General features: G+C 49.1%; 1 protein-coding gene across 1 annotated transcript in view; it reads right to left on the bottom strand.

Annotated features, from left to right (window-relative positions):
* Nucleotides 1-9,232: 9,232 nt before the first annotated feature.
* LRRC32 (leucine rich repeat containing 32) overlaps nt 9,233-17,138 on the bottom strand; it is a 360,881-nt gene continuing 352,975 nt past the window's right edge. Inside the window, exon 4 of the transcript XR_007770557.1 lies at nt 9,233-9,242. The gene's annotated coding sequence lies outside the window, so the exon portion shown is untranslated. The remainder of the gene's footprint in view (nt 9,243-17,138) is intronic.

Below are 17,138 nucleotides of genomic sequence, written 5' to 3'. Positions count from 1 at the left end.
ATGTGGGCCTGTGTCTGTTGAGAGCCAGAATCAACAGCGCTTAATAATGTGAATTGTTACTCTTAATTTCACAGAGTTGTTAATCCTGAAGAGTAATGACAAAAATAAATATTCACATTAACTATTTCAACAGCTGATCAACGCACACGAGAAAGCAAAGGGACAATCATATTAGGAGGATCTGTGCAATCCCCTGCGTTGCATATCATTTTGGGGTCACACAGCCTTCAGGAAGCACCACCTACCACCTGGAGATGCTTTTGACTAGACTTGAGTTCTCACTCACATTAGACATCAGAGGATATTTTATGATTTTATGATTATAGCCTTGGAAATAGCTATAGTTTTAGTAAACTGGACAGCTTGGAGATGGGAGGAGGGCTTGTTTTTTTTAATAATTAAAATAAATTTAATATAATAGGATTACAGAAGTCAAAAATGGAAGAGATCATTCTAATCCAGCTCCATGTAAGTGCAGGATATAGTCTCTTCATAGGGAATGTATCAGATATTAAAAGGATATGTTTGGTTCTAGCCAAAAAAGATGTGCCTTTTTCATTATGATTAAAAGGATGACAATTTGCTACAAGGCAGAAGGCTTCTGAGAAAAGCAACTGGAAATTGTGGCAAATGGTGCCCTGTGCCAAAATACTGAGATAAAACAGCAATTATAGCATCACTCAGGCATTACGTTCCCAGCATTCTTTTCAAGGGCATGCTCAACTGGTGTGAAAGTGCTGTGTTGGAAAGCCAAGGTTCAAACAGAGCCCTCCTAACAAGTTGTAAACATCTCGAGAGATTTTCAGCAGCTGTATATGTCAAGGATCATTTTAATCTCTCAAAACTCCTAGTCTGTCTTGCTCATTAATCTCCAGTGTGTTTCCATGCAATGGAGTGCTGCAAGACCAAACGTGAAGAGTACGCTCCTGAGTATATGAAGGGCTTGCTCACCTCCAGAGATCTGGTACACTTTGAGGCAACAGGCTCTAGTTGAAAAGAACAGAGCCCAGATAATATTATATCGGTGCTTTATGGATGTATATCATTATGATTCATTGCTTAGGGCCAGATTCTGATACGCTGGCTCATGTCAAGTAGTATCTTATCCTGCACTGATAATCCTCTTGAAATCAAGTAAGGTGATACAGAATGGGAATAAGGAGATCAGAATCTTCCACTCAATATTTTCATAAGTTATTCTCCTATTTGCAACTGCTCTGTTTCTGCATTTCTACTGATTTTTTTTTTACATTAACACACGCTCTCTTGAAATGTATTTCCATTTCAATGTATAGCCCTACTTCTAGAACAGGTTGGAAGTTTCTTTGGAGTTCCATGGTTCACGTGCTGCTTATCTCGTGTTTTAACAGTGAGGGTAATTAAGCATTGGAATAGTTTACCATGGATCCTAGTAGATTCTCCATCACTGGCAATTTTTAAATCAAAATGGAATGTTTTCCTAAAAGATCTGCACTAGTTTAAACAGAAATGATTTGGGGGGAAGTTCTGTGATCTGTGCTGTACAGGAGGTCAGAAGAGATTATCACAACTGTCTCTTCTGTCCTTGGAATCTTGTTGAAGTAGTTCCAGTGATCATCTGTCTGATATTCTCACCAATCCGGGCAGAGTATGTTAATCAGAGAATGAATTGTATGCACAAGGCTTGCAAGGTTCATCTCCGATTGGCTCATATTTTTACTTAATTAGCACCACAACCTTTTTTTCCCTTTAAGCTGTGCTACAAGAAGTCAATGAAAATGGTGCATTTGCACTACTTCCCTGGGGATGAATTGTGAGGTTCCTAGTCATCATTATCCATCCCTTCTGTTTCTTGAAAAATTACATTTTTGAAGGTAATGCAGATGGTCCAGTAAAAAAGTTAATTGGCTGAGAGGAATCTGATGATGATACACTTTTGTGTAAGAGACTAAAATACTATTCAATTGATATTGACATATAAAATGTTAACAAGAATAGGTTAATAAGATGAATAATGGTGGAGAAATCTTTGACAAATGATAACTATGGGAATAACATAACTGAATCCATATATGACAAGCCAATACATTGTAAGAATAAGACACCAGGTACCTCAGATTTTTACACAAACATAAACCCCTGTGCCAATGGGAGTGAATCAAGCTCCTGGAGTATATTTATTGTATTATGTGATATTTTGATATGCCCCTAAAATAGCTCATACCCTATCACATTTTCCATTACTTATGGACTGTTATTAAGTCTTCACACACAGAAAATGCTGAGAGACATGCGCCTTTCCGCGGACGCAGACTTCTCTGGAGATATTCATGCCTTTGTCAGCTCTGGGTTGAATTACCATATGTGCAGGAATTGGGAGTGCGGTGGGTGCTGCTGCAGCACCCAGGTTTTACACAGAGTTCTGCTCCTGGCCCTGCACACAGGGTCCCAGCTCCCAGTCCTGTGCTCAGGATACGGTGCCCCCTCCCACCTGTGGCCCCATCCTCCGTCCCCTTATCCCTGTCTTCATCTCCCCCTCCCAGAGCCATGGCCTTGCTCCCAGCCCCAGGTCTAGGGGGTGGAGGTTGGGACACAGACAGGGATAATGGGGGGGCACAAGGTAAAAAGGTGGCTTTGCAGTTTCGCTGGCTTTCAGCACCCCCACTATAAAAAGTGTTCCAGCGCCACTGTGGATCACTGCTCTACACGGGGTTGTCACTAGAAATCAAAAGCTCATGCAGAATGTGGCTGCTACTTATTAATCATTGTTTCCTACATGAGCACTGCATACAGCGAGCCTCACTGCCTATCACTGGTTTCAGGGCGAAGCTTTAGGTGGCCTATGTAGCACCAAGGGTGGAATTCACCCTTGCTAGGGTTGCCAACTTTCTAATCACACAAAACCGAACACCCCTGCCCCACCCCTTCTACGAAGCCCTGCCCCCAATTCCTCCATCCCTCCATCGCTTGCTGTTCCCCACCCTCACTCACTTTCACCAGGATGGGGCAGGGGGTGGGTGCAGGCCCACTGACGGCAATTCCGGGCCCCAGGGCAGAACAGTCAATGGGCCCCCGCGCACGCACAAGTCGCGCACACACAGATGCTGTCCGGCTGACATTTGGGCGATGCTGCGCCTGTGCTGGCTGGTGCCCAGCGAGTGGCCGGCTGCACTGCTGGGCGTGCTCTTCTGGCACAGCCAGGGCTTCCACATGCCCTCCCGGTCGGGTTACCAACTGTCTAAACACACAAACCCTGCCCCCTGCTACCCCCCTTCTCTGAGGCCATGCCACTGTCCTGCCCCTTCCCTGAGGCCCCGGCCCCTGATCACTCCATCCCCCCTCCCTCCGTCACTCGCTCTCCCCAGCCATCACTCACTTTCACTAGGCTGGGGCAGGGTGTTGGGCTACTGGTCAGGGTGCGAGGTGCAGGCTCTGGGGGGGAGTTTGGGTGTGGGATGGGGTGTGGGGTCAGGCTCTGGGAGGGAGTTTCGGTGTGGGACGGGGTGTGGGGTCAGGCTCTGGGAGGGAGTTTGGTGCAGGGTCAGGCTCTGGGAGGGAGTTTGGGTGTGGGATGGGGTGTGGGGTCAGGCTCTGGGAGGGAGTTTGGGACAGGGTGTGGGGTCAGGCTCTGGGAGGGAGTTTGGGTGTGGGACGGGGTGTGGGGTCAGGCTCTGGGAGGGAGTTTAGGTGTGGGATGGGGTGTGGGGTCAGGCTCTGGGAGGGAGTTTGGGACAGGGTGCGGGGTCAGGCTCTGGGAGGGAGTTTGGGTGTGGGACAGGGTGTGGGTCAGGCTCTGGGAGGGAGTTTGGGTGTGGGATGGGGGGTGGGGTCAGGCTCTGGGAGAGAGTTTGGTGCGGGATGGGGAGTGGGGTCAGGCTCTGGGATGGAGTTTGGGTGTGGGATGAGGGGTGGGGTCAGGCTCTGGGAGGGAGTTTGGGTGTGGGATGGGGAGTGGGGTCAGGCTCTGGGAGAGAGTTTGGTGCGGGATGGGGAGTGGGGTCAGGCTCTGGGAGAGAGTTTGGTGCGGGATGGGGTGAAGGGTTGGGTTCTTAGAGGGAGTTCGGGTGCAGGAGGGAGTGTGGGCTTTGGGAGGGAGTTTGGGTGAGGGGTGTGGGCTCTGGGCTGGGGCAGGTTAGGGTGCGGGACGGGCTGAAGAGGGCGGCACTTACCTTGGGTGGCTCCAGAAAGTGACTAGCACATCACTCTGGCAGCAGCTCCTAGGCGGGGGATCAGGGGGTCTCCACATGCTGCCCCTGCCCGCATGACCACCCTCGCAGCTCCCATTGGCTGTAGCTCCCAGCCAATGGGATCTGTGGGGTCAGAGCAGGGGCAGCACATGTAGACCCCCTCCCCAGGGGTCACAGGGATCTGCTGGCCGCTTCTGGAAGTGGTGCGGAGTGAGAGTGGCAGGAATCCTGCCTTAGCCCCACCATGCTGCCAGCGGCAGCAGTGGCCAGGGGCCCTCAGGCCCTTTTAAATCACCCAGGCCCCATGGCAATTGCCCCCTTTGCCCCTCCTGCCCCCCGTCGATGGGCCTGGGTTGGCATGGGGAGGGGGTGAGGGCTCTGGGCTGTGGGTGCAAGCTCTGGGGTGGGTCCAGGGATGAGGTGTTTGGAGTGCAAGAAGAGGCTCCGGGCTGGGGCCAAGGGGTTCAGAGTGCGGGAAGGGGTATAGGATCCAGCTGGGGGTGTGGGCTCTGGGGTGGGGCTGGGGATGAGGGGTTTGGGATGCAGGAAGAGGCTCCGGGCTGGGGCTAAGGGGTTCAGAGTGCGGGAGGGAGTATGTGATCCAGCTGGGGGTGTGAGCTCTGGTTTGGGGCTGGGGATGAGGGGTTTGGGGTATGGGAGGGGGATCCGGGCTGGGCCAGGGGGTTGGGGTGTGCATGGGGGGATGAGGGCTCCAGCTGGGAGTGGGGCCGGTGATGAGGGTTTTGGGGTGCAGGAGAGGGCTCCAGGCTGGGGCAGGAGTGGGGAGAGGGTGTGGGGTCCCAGCGGCGCTTAGCATGGCTCTGAGGAAGTGGCTGCCAGGTCCCTGCAGCCGCTAGGTGCATGGGCAGCCAGGTGTCTCTGTGAGGTGGGTGCTGCCTTCATGCCCAGAGGCGCCGCCCCCTGCAGCTCCCATTGGTTTCGGTTCCCGGCCAATAGGAGCTGTGAAGCTGGAACTCAGGGTGGGGGCATTGCACAGTGCCTCCTGGTCCCTGCCCGCCACAGCACCTAGGGGCCACAGGGACCTGGCGGCCGCTTCTGGGAGCAGTGTACAGCCACGGCAGGTAGGGAGCCTGCCTTAGCCCCGGGCTCCCACTGCTCCACCAATAGGACTTTTAACGGCCCAGTCGGCAGTGCTGACCGCAGCTTCCAGGGTCCCTTTTCGACCAGGTGACCCTAACCCTTGTATAGACGGCCAGTACAAAACCTAGACACCATTCCAATCCGACCCCTCAAAGACAGGATTCACTGGTGCATAGGCCTATGCTGGGTGTCTGCACCTGGGTGAACTTCACCCTAAATGGTTTGACTCTGTCTCAGAGATCTCCTTGGGTGATACAACAGATGTTGTAATCAGCTGAGGTGCTTGAGTATAATAAGAGCTAATAAATCCCCTGATATAAGTGGGATAGGCAGGGTCCTCTCAGTGAAGGAACTTTGATCCAGAATTCACTTCCCTCATTGGTCCGCCGGAGCCTGGATTCTGGGACCTCCAGGACTCATCTTTTCCCCAGTCAGGATGAGAATTTGAAGAAAGGTTTCTAGAGTGGAAGGAGGAGGAGAAGTTTGCTCTTTTGGGAACATGAGCTCTTTTTGATCTCAGTTAAGGCACCAAACTGGGAGTGAGGAAATCTGGGTTCTGTTCTCAGATGTGTTACAGATTTCCTGTGTAACTGTAGACAAGCCACTTAGACTCCTCCTGCCTCAGCTATCACACTCATCAAAGGGGACTAAGAATATTAGACGTCCCTTTGGAAGGGCTTTTGAGACCAATGAATGAAAAGTGCTGTGCATGAACACCTATTATTTAGGGCAGAGCGAATCATCTATCAGTAGTTATTTACTTAGGGCCAGATTTTCAGAAGAGCTCAGCAGGTTGTTGGATGCTAAGCACTGTTGAGAACAGTGCCAGTAGGGACAGATTTTCCAAAGTATTTAGGCACCTAAAGATGCAGATAGTGGGATTTTCGAAAGCACCAAAGCAGGTTAGGTACCTAACTCTCATTCCCATGAAATTCCAATCCCATGTGACAATGAAAGTTGAAAAATATCCAAGTAATATTATTTAACAGTAAAACTACACCTATTCACTTTCTTCTTATTTAATTACTTATCTTTCTCTCTCTGGGGGAATGCCCAATCTCTGCCAGACTTTCTGGTGACTCTGTGCCGTATGCCATTACTGGAAGGATATACTGGTTGTCGACCTTCCTTTATAGGCTAAGGGGGAGATTGCCTTACATGATGTCTTTCATCTTCCTTAATATGCTCCACACTACCCTAGCTCGCCTCTTGATTTTTTCCATCTGGTCAATACTTTTGTGTACCTCACCTGAAATATAAAACCTTTCAAAATACGCCCTTCCATCTCCTCTTATGATCTAGTGATGGCGGATGTGATTGGAAGGTCAGAAGGCTGAGATTAGTTGTGACCTTGCTTTTGGGCTCGAAGCTGGCAGTGGGTTACAGACTTTGAACTTGGCATCCTGACAAATTGTTACTACCACATACCTAAAAACAACTTACTCTTGAGTCTGTGGGAGGGTAAGGGGTGAAAGAAGGAGGGGTGGATTCTTTCAAAGAACAGAACTATTCCGCACAGCATGACACAGAGACAAAAAGATTTAACCCAGGAACCCCAAGGTAAAATCTTGACAGTTAATAACTCCTAGAATGAAGCAAGAAATGCTCTTAATTGAATCCTAACCGGCTCAGATGATATGGATGGTGGATACCACCTGAGCTCTTATTTTTAAAGGGTGAGCTGCCAAGCTATAGTGAAAACTGAGTTGAGGCTGGATTTTTATGCTGAAAGCTTCTCACAGTTCACAAATCTGAAGATCAATAAAGCCTGGCTTCATGGCGCATCCAGCATAGAAATCAGTTTTAACGTAATTAAAATATTAGTTATTATCATTAGTTATTTATCCATAGATTTTTAAGGCCAGAAGGGACCATTAGATCCTCTGCATCACACAAGCCACAGAAGCCCAGTAACTTGTGTCTGGCTAAAGCATGTCTTCCAGAAAAGTGTCCAGGGTAGATGGGCAGACATCAAGAGATGGAGAATCCCCCACTTCCCTCGGTAGTTTGTTCTAACAGTTAAGCACTGTTAAAATTTGCCTTATTTCTAATATGAATTTGTCTGGCTTTAGCATCAAATCATTGGTTCTAATTGTACCTTTCTTCACTAGATTAAAGAGTCCTTTGGTACCTTGTGGAAGAACTTGCATGCTTTAATCAAGTCATCTCTTGATCTTCTTTTTGGTAAGCTAAACAGATCGAGCTCCAATGTAAGACCTTTTTTTTCCAACCCTTGGATCATTTTTGTGGCTCTTGTCTTCACCTTCTCCACCGGGTAACTGTCAAAAGAGTACTAGGCACTGTACAAATAAACAGACCTGTCCCCTGCCCCAACCAGCTGGCAGTCTTGTTTTATACATGATGCAGCAAGCAAGCGCAAATGACACACGCTGAGGACAGGATGGGGGAAGAGTTACAACAATATAAACATACCATTACTCAGTTCAAGCCTGTGCACATCTTGATGGTTCCATTAAAGGTTTAAATATCATTTGGTGCCTTAGCTGACGTCATGAAGGGCAGCAAGACAGGAGTGAGTTTTGAGGTGGGATTTGAATGAAACAGAGGGCTGGTCTACTCTACGGGGGAAAATCGATCTTAGATACACAACTTCAGCTACGTGAATAACGTAGCTGAAGTCAAAGTATCTAAGATCGAATTACTCACCATCCTCATGGCGCGGGATCGATGTCTGTGGCTCCCCCTGTCGATTCCGCAACTCCGTTCGGGTTGGTGGAGTTACGGAATCTATATAAGCGTGTTCAGGGATCGATATATCGCGTCTAGATGAGACGCGATATATCGATCCCCGAGCAATCGATTGTAACCTGCCGATACGGCGGGTGGTGAAGACGCACCCAGAGGTGCTTGACACAGCTCAGTAGGGAAGATGCACTACACAGGGGGCAGTGTGGAAGATGATACGATGATGGGAGTGTGAAATTATCATAGGTCTCTGACTTGACATCAGGGATACCACCGGGGCAATGGGACTGCAGCTCTGTGCAGAGACATAGACTGAAGGAGTGCCACGTGCTCTGCTTGCACTATCTAGTGCTAGAGTGTGACTTGGGCTGCACAGCAGCCCCCCGGTACATCCTGGGCTTGGTGGTCACAAGAGAAAGCTGTGCTGCTTGCCTGTTACTCTCTGCTCCAAGCAGGTGAGCAGGGAAGGGGGATAGACAGAGTATTTGCTCCACTCCCATTATCCAGCTGAGCTTACATGGAGAGGGGCATCATAATTTATTACAGGCTACAATACATTATTACCATTTGGGAACAAGGGGGGAAATTGAGGATCCCTGAGCTATAATGTCTTCCCTGGGGCAGCCCGGCTAGGCACCGCCTATTTGATGGGCTGTGCCCTTGGGACCAAATCTAGCCCTTAACAAATAATAATAATTTAACACTGAAGATGAATTCCAGGGTACCTTAAGTGAATCAGGTGGCTTTCATAGAGAGGGAAAGCAGAATGTTAATATTAGTTTAGACTTATTTCTGTTTTTAAGGCCTCCACAGCCTGGTCCAGGGATTATTCAGCCGCTAAACCTCTGCTTACCTCAGCTTTCATTGTCGTTTTGAAGTTCCTCTTAAAACAGGAAAAACTGCATCTGGTAGAAATATAACAATGGCTCAGGGCTTGATCCAAAGCCCACTGAAGTCTGTGGGAATCCTTTCAGTTGACTTCCATGGGCTCTGGATCAGAGTACTGTAGTACCCAGTTGTTCTGCAGCTGCACCAAGAAGTAAAGTGATGTTTAAACTTCACAAAAAGTCATTCTTTTAAAAACTAAAAATATTAGAAAAGTGTCCAAGAGCTACAAAGAAACAATCTTTGTGTGCCCTCTGCTCAGCCATGACAGGTCTCAGTAGATTATTATTGTTGTTAGCCTAGGAGCCCTAGGCATGGACCAAGACCTCCTGTGCTAGGTGCTGTACAAATGCAGACCAAAAAGAAGGTCCCCACCCCAATGAGCTTACAGTATAAATATACAAGACAAGAGCTATCAGATGGACACAGACAGACAGGAAAGAACAAGGAAAGAATGAGGTAATATTGATGATAGGTAGTAGTTACCGGAGTGGAGACAACTTATATGCAAAGTTGTTGACCTGTCTGTCAATGCTGCCTGGTTAACTTCCAGCTGTGGCCCTAATAGCAAGTATTCCATAGAAAAGACTCTGTGCTTTGTAAGTCCTGGCCAGCACCTAATGATATGCTTATTTTATTACATTGCTGACATGCAAACAACATGTGCTCTAAGTAGATATTTTGTCCAGTGGATGCTTCTTTTCAGATCCCTGTCAGTCGAAGTGATCTCCCACTTCAGGGTGCTAAACTCTAGTCTGTAGATATGCTAAGATTAGACTCCCGCAAATCCCCCAGCCTTTATGCATAGGAGACCCGAGATGAAGGGAAAATAGAATTTTATTGGGCTATGACTGTGTCACGGAGTCCCTGGGCGATGCTCTAGAACTGCTCCCCACAAAGCCAGTCAGGACTTTGGGGAGCCTCCTCTCCCTTGGAGCAGACTTTTTCAGGGCAAGAAGCTCACAGATCTTCACCTTCTGGGTCTCTCCTTGGAGCATTCAGCATATGCCCCTCCGTGCACTTCCCACAGTGAGCCTGCCCCAGCAGGGTCCTGGGGAAGCCACAGGGTCCTGCACCCCCACTTCGCAGTCAGACGTGACTCTCAGCCGGCCAGTAAAACAGAGGTTTATTTGATGACAGGAACACAGTCTAAAACAGAGCTTGTAGGTACCGCGAACTGGACCCCTCGGCCGGGTCTATTCTAGGGGGCAGTGAGTCAGACCCCCACTTCTGCACTTCACTTCTAGTCCCCAGCCAACTCCAGACTGACAACCCCTCCAGCCCCTCCTCCTCTGCTCAGCTCTCTTCCCAGGCCAGGAGGCTACCTGATCTCTTTGTCTCCAACACCTTCAGTTGGCACCTTTTCAGAGAAGGGGCCCAGGCCATCAGTTGCTAGGAGACAGAGTGCCAGGCATTTAGGTGCACTGACCCTTTGCTCTGCAGCAATCACACACCCTTATTCCACCACCTATATACTTAAGAACTGCATAGGGGACACTGAGGCACCAACACAGTATTCAGAGAAAACATTAAGAACATTCCCCGTTAGTCACAGACTGAAATGGCAAAGATCTGTGGAAAGTGTTTGAGACAGCACTAACAAGGAGAGGAAGAGGATTTAACCTTTGTTCCAGAAGTTATAAATCACCATCCAGAGGCTAAAGATTTATTAGGAATGCTGTGCCGATAAGCTATAGGCATGCCATTGGGCTAGGAAAAGTGACGGTGGTGGAAGGAGCAAATTTCCACAGCTACAGAGGCTTGCTAGAGCTTTCCTCCTGTTTAGAAAGGCAACAGAGTCTCCTTCCACTCCAACGCAAGGGAGTAAGGGTACATAATACACCCATTTTGCCGTTGTGTGGGCAACATGCATCACTGGTGTGGGGCGGGGAGAGCAGCTTCAGTGGCTCTCCCTCCCATGCAAGTTGGTGGAGAATGGATAGGCATGGGTGAGGAGTGGGTGAAGCCTTAACTCCCTGCCTCCTCTCCCCAGCAAGTGCACCAGCCAGTAGCACTGGGCTTGGTCCTGGGTCTGGTTTTGTTCAACATCTTCATGAATGATCTGGATGATGGGATGGATTGCACCCTCAGCAAGTTCACAGATGACACTAAGCTGTGGGGAGCGGTAGATACGCTGGAGAATAGGGTTAGGATACAGAGTGACCTAGACAAATTGGAGGATTGGGCCAAAAGAAATCTGATGAGGTTCAACAAGGACAAGTGCAGAGTCCTGCGCTTTGGATGGAAGAATCCCATGCACTGCTACAGGCTATGGACTGACCGGCTAAGTAGCAGTTCTGCAGAAAAGGACCTGGGGATTACAGTGGATGAGAAGCTGGATTGAGTCAGCAGTGTGCCCTTGTTGCCAAGAAGGCTAATGGCATACTGAGCTGCATTAGTAGAAGCACTGCCAGCAGATCGAGGGAATTGATTATTTCCCTCTATTCGGCACTGGTGAGGCCACATCTGGAGTATTGCATCCAGTTTTGGGCCCCTCCCACTACAGAAAGGATTGTGGACAAATTAGAGAGGGTCCAGTGGAGGGCAACGAAAATGATCAGAGGGCTGGGGCACATGACTTACAAGGAAAGGCTGAGAGAACTGGACTTGTTTAGTCTGCAGAAGAGAAGAGTGAGGGGGGGATTTGATAGCTGCTTTCAACTACCTGAAAGGGGGTTCCAAAGAGGATGGAACTCGGCTGTTCTCTGTGGTGGCAGATGACAGAACAAGGAGCAATGGTCTCAAGCTGCAGTGGGGGAGATCTAGGTTGGATATTAGGAAACACTATTTCACTAGGAGGATGGTGAAGCACTGGAATGGGTTACGTAGGGAGGTGGTGGAAGCTCCATCCTTAGAGTTTTTTAAGGTCAGGCTTGACAAAGCCCTGGCTGGGATGATTTAGTTGGGGTTGGTCCTGCTTTGAGCAAGGGGTCAGGCTAGATGACCTCCTGAGGTCTCTTCCAACCCTAATCTTCTTTGATTCTCTGATCCTATGAGGTGAAGTATTCTATGCCAGGTACAGATTGGTGCATATTACTTCCGCTCCTGGAGCATGGAGGGAACCAGACTGTGACTCTTTAAGACACAGGGCCAAGCACCCTCATCAAGGACTTATGTAGCTCTATTGACTTCAGTAGAGTTTATGACCCTGTTGACTGGCCTGGAGCCAGATCAATTTACGCCTGCTAACAATACGACCCACAGTATGGTTCCTAGTCAGCTGCCAGGGCAGTATAACCACACACCAGTGGGCGAGGCAAATGAGGCACTTGGCTCGGGCACGCAAAGCAGAGGGGCGCAGCTCTAGCACGATCGGTAGCACTTGAGTAGCAGCTCTACCGCCGCCGCTTCTTCGGCAGCAATTCGGCGGCGTGTCCTGGAGTCCCTCTCAGAGGGAAGGACCTGGTGCCAAATTGCTGCCACCACTTTATTCATTCTTTGGCAGCAATTTGGCAGCAGGTCCTTCCCTCTGACAGGGACTCAGGGATCCGCCGCCGAATTGCTGCCGAAGAGCCTGGAGCCGGCCCTTGCCTCGGGCGCAAAAATTCCTTGTTACAGCTCTGCTACACACTGTCCCTGCTGAGGGCTTGTGGTAAAACAACCCTCTAGCCCTCCAGGAGGAAGAATTACTGCAACAGTAGAAGGCTGTGGTTGGGCTCCATAGTGCTAGTAGCCAAGGGTGGCGCTCAGGAGGCAGAGAGCTCGGATTCACGGGGGACACTTGTGCAAAGCTGATGTGAATCATTCAACCCTCTGATGTCTGGAAAATTGGGAAGGGTCATTTTGCAGAACTGGGCTTCCTGGCAGTGTTTTAGTTCTTTAGCGACCGGCCCCTGAAAGAGCAAAAATGAAGATGGAAGAGAAAAGAAAGAAGCTACCTGAACGCTGAAGGAGCAGCACTGCTTGAGTTTGGTGTAGGAGAGCTCCTTCTTTTTGGAGAACTAGGCAGTCCTACCCCTAGCCAAATGCTGTGGCCGTTTATCAGCACTGGCATGTGCTATAGAGGTCAGACTAGATGCTGTAATGGTCCCTTCAGCATTAAGATCTATGAATCAGTTTTTCACCCTGCGTGGTGTTTGTAGCAGATGCTGGGGCCAAAAGGAGTAATTTATCCATGGCCAAATCCCACCTGTGCTGCAGAGATGCACAAGTGCAGGGAAAGGGAGTAGCTCTACTTGCATGGCGACAGGGATGCTAACTCAGCACTAAAGCTCTCACACTCAAAAGGGCTGTTGGCTGGCAGTTAAAGGGTGTGGCCAGAAGACTAATGCTCATGCTGTGGTCTGCAGCTTGCATTAACAGGGGATGATGTTCCTTTTCAAAGGAGCAGCCAATCCATTCTGTCCTCTGCTGCAGAGATACCGCTATAAGTAACACACAGCCCGCCCTAGCCCACTCTTCTTCCCTGCTATAGTGCAATTTCTACCAAAAAGGTCACAGGGGGATAGGGAAAATTATTAAAGCAATTGGCTTTTATGCCTTGGGATTTCAGACACTTACGTAGCTGCACTGTGCAAACCTCTAACATAGACACAATTTATGCCAGTGCAGCACTTCTGGCAGTAATGTAAACAAAATCTCCAGCAGGGATTTGCACCAGAACAAAAACACTGTGCCTGAAATCCTAATATAGACAAGGTTTCTCATATTCCCTGTTCACTCACAAATGTTTGTTTAATTAGGATCATGTTATGTTGGCAAACACTTGCACAGAAACCTCCCTTGGCATTTCACAGTATGTTTTTATTAGTTTGCAGGAAAGGGCACAGGAATAAATACTTTTTCTGAACTCTTTGTCCTCCTCTGTGTTTTCACCCAGTGAGAGATTCCTCAGGTTAGCACCGGGGGATTTGCTGGTCTCAATTCAGGCTATATCTCTGACAAAAGCAATATGCTGGCTTTGATGCTGTCAAATTATAGCTCAAATTTTACCGAAGGAAAATCGCTTTCAAAGCAAATGTAAATTAATTTAATTGGGTCCTATTATCACTTCTCCGGAAGCCTGCAAGGATAATCCAGTGCTGAAGTAATTAATTGGGTGTGAAGTAGCTACTGTGCCAAAACTCACTTGTATAGAAGGTAACTCACAGACTTCTTGGCTCCGACGGTACCTGCCGCGTCTCAGCTTTGTTCCGTGGCAGAGCAAAGTGAATCATCGTGCATAGCTTTGCAATCAAACTCTTACTTAAATGCCACACTATTTTAAAAAAAAAGCCTGTGGTTGCTCATTACAGGCTTAACAGACTCGACTTTTCCCCACCCAGTTAGAGTCTATTCTGCTTTTCAAAGGGAAAGTCCCTAAAGAGGCCTAGCTTTGCAGGGCTTCCCAGAGGATTCAGGGGGCCTGGGCCAAGGCAGGGAAGCTGCAGCACTTGTACTCACCTGGCGGTGGTCTGGGTCTTCGGCAGCAGGGAACCCTTCAATCACTCTGAATCTTTGGCAGCACTGAAGGACCCCCCACCGCCAAAATCCCGGAGCGACTGAAGGGTCCCCCACCTCTGAAATGCCGGTGAAGACCCAGACTGCTGCCAGGCCAGGGCTGGCGGGGCCCCTCTGGGGCCTGGGGCAAATTGCCCCACATGTCCCCCCCCGGGCGGCCCTGTAGCCTTGCTGTAACTGAAGATGCTCATTTTGTGGTTTTTCATGGCTTAATATTGTCTTAATTTAGTTCAGTGGCACATTTTTCTCCCTGTCCTGCCTTTTAGTGAAGAAATATTGTCCAATGGTTAGAGCAGGAGACTGGGGGTCGAGTGGAGTAGTGAGGAATGGGTGGGAGAACACTTGTTTTGGGGGAAGTGGTGAATGGGGAAAGGTGGGGGACTCCCTGAGGGAGTAGAAAGGAGAATGGGCAAGGAAAGATCCCTTAGGATCATCAGGGAGAGTAGGTGGGGTGAGACTCCTAAGAGTAAAGTAGTGATTGGGGGGTGATGGGGAGACATCTCTGGGAGTTTTAAGACTCCTGGTCTCATCTAGGCTGCATGATTCTGGGCATGTTGTTTAGGTCCCAGTTTGGCTTCTGCCAACAACAGTATGAATGGGGACTGCCCTTAACATCTCTGCATCACTGTTTCCACATCTGGAAAGCAAGGGAAATAGTTGCCTCCCTCTCAAGGGTGTGGTGAGGCTTAATTAACACAAAGTGCTTTGAGAGTCTCAGGGTAGGTCTACACTGCAGGATTATTCCGATTTTACATAAACTGGTTTTGTAAAACAGATTGTATAAAGTCGAATGCACGTGGCCACACTAAGCACATTAATTTGGGGGTGTGCGTCCATGTACCGAGGCTAGCGTCGATTTCCGGAGCGTTGCACTGTGGGTAGCTATCCCGTAGCTATCCCATAGTTCCCGCAGTTTCCCCTGCCCCTTGGAATTCTGGGTTGAGATTCCAGTGCCTGATGGGGCAAAAAACATTGTTGCAGATGGTTCTGGGTACAGCCTCACCCCTCCTTCTGTGAAAGTAGCAGACAACCGTTTCGCGCCTTTTTTCCTGGGTGAACTGTGCAAATGCCATAGCACAGCAAGCATGGACCCTGCTCAGATCAAGACCACAATCATGGACGTTGTGAACACCTTGCACATTCTCGTGCAGTCTTTGCTGAACCAGGACCTACAAAGCCAGACAACGAGGAGGCGGCTACGGGAGCGCGGCGACAAGAGTGATAAGGACATGGGCACAGAATTCTCTCAATCTGCGGGCTCCTGCGCTTTGGAGATCCTGCTGGTAATGGGGCAGCTTCTAGCCATTGAACACCGATTTTGGGCCCGGGAAACAAGTACAGACTGGTAGGACCGCACAGTTTTGCAGGTTTGGGACGATTCGCAGTGGCTGAGAAACTTTCTCATGCGTAAGGGCACTTTCATGGAAGTTTGTGACTTGCTTTCCCCTGCCCTGAAACGCCATAATACCAAGATGAGAACAACCCTCACAGTTGAGAAGCAAGTGGCGATAGCCCTCTGAAAGCTTGCAACGCCAGACAGCTACCAGTTAGTCAGGAATCAGTTTGGAGTGGGAAAATCTACTGTGGGGGCTGCTGTGATGCAAGTAGCCAAAGCAATCATTAAGCTGCTGCTACAAAAGGTTGTGACTCTGGGAAACGTGCAGGTCATAGTGGATGGCTTTGCTGCAATGGGATTCCCTAACTGTGGGGGGGGCAATAGATGGAACCCATATCCCTATCTTGGCACTGGAGCACCAGGACAGCCAGTACGTAAACTGCAAGGGGTACTTTTCAATGGTGCTGCAAGCACTGGTGGATCACAAGGGACGTTTCACTAACAGCCACGTGGGATGGCCGGGAAGGGTTCATGATATTCACGTCTTCAGGAACACTACTCTGTCTAAACGGCTGCAGCAAGGGAATTACTTCCCAGACCAGAAAATAACAGTTGGGGATGTTGAAATGTCTGTAGTTATCCTGGGGGACCCAGCCTACCCCTTGATGCCATGGCTCATGAAGCCATACACAGGCAGCCTGGACAGTAGTCAGGAGCAGTTCAACTACAGGCTGAGCAAGTGCAGAATGGTGGTAGAATGTGCATTTGGCCGTTTAAAGGCGCGCTGGCGCACATTACTGACTCGCTCAGACCTCAGCCAAACCAATGTCCCCATTGTTATTGCTGCTTGCTGTGTGCTCCACAATCTCTGTGAGAGTAAGGGGGAGACCTTTATGGTGGGCTGGGAGGCTGAGGCAAATCACCTAGCAGCTGATTACGCGCAGCCAGACACCAGGGCAATTAGAAGAGCACATCAGGAAGCGTTGCGCATCAGAGAAGCTTTGAAAACCAGTTTCATGACTGGCCAGGCTACAGTGTGAAACTTTTGTTTGCTTCTCCTTGATGAAAACCTTCTCCCTTGACTGACTCATTCCCTGTAAGCAACCCACCCTCCCCCTTCGATTACAGCTTGCTTAAGGAAATAAAGTCACTATCATTTAAAAATCATGTATTCTTTATTAAAAAGTCATTATAAAAAGAGGGAGAGAACTGATAAGGTATCCCGGATGGGGTTTGGGAGGAGGATAGGAGGGAAGGAATAGGCCACTAAAAATATTTCAAAGTAATGACAGCCTTTAGGTTGGGCTTTCCATGGGGGGTGGAGTGGGAGGGTGCACAAAGCCTTCCCCCATGCGTTCTTACACGTCTGGGTGAGGAAGATATGGAACATGGTGAGTGGTGAGAGTGGTTACACAGGGGCTGCAGCGGCACTCTGTGATCCTGCTGCTGTTCCTGAAGCTCCACCAGACATCAGAGGATGTCAGTTTGATCACGCAGCAGCCCCA

The sequence above is a fragment of the Gopherus flavomarginatus genome, chromosome 1, assembly GCF_025201925.1.
Source record: "Gopherus flavomarginatus isolate rGopFla2 chromosome 1, rGopFla2.mat.asm, whole genome shotgun sequence".
NCBI classification, from domain to species: Eukaryota; Metazoa; Chordata; order Testudines; family Testudinidae; genus Gopherus; species Gopherus flavomarginatus.
Note: the sequence above shows the minus strand (reverse complement) of the source record. Positions and strands in the feature narration are given on the sequence as shown.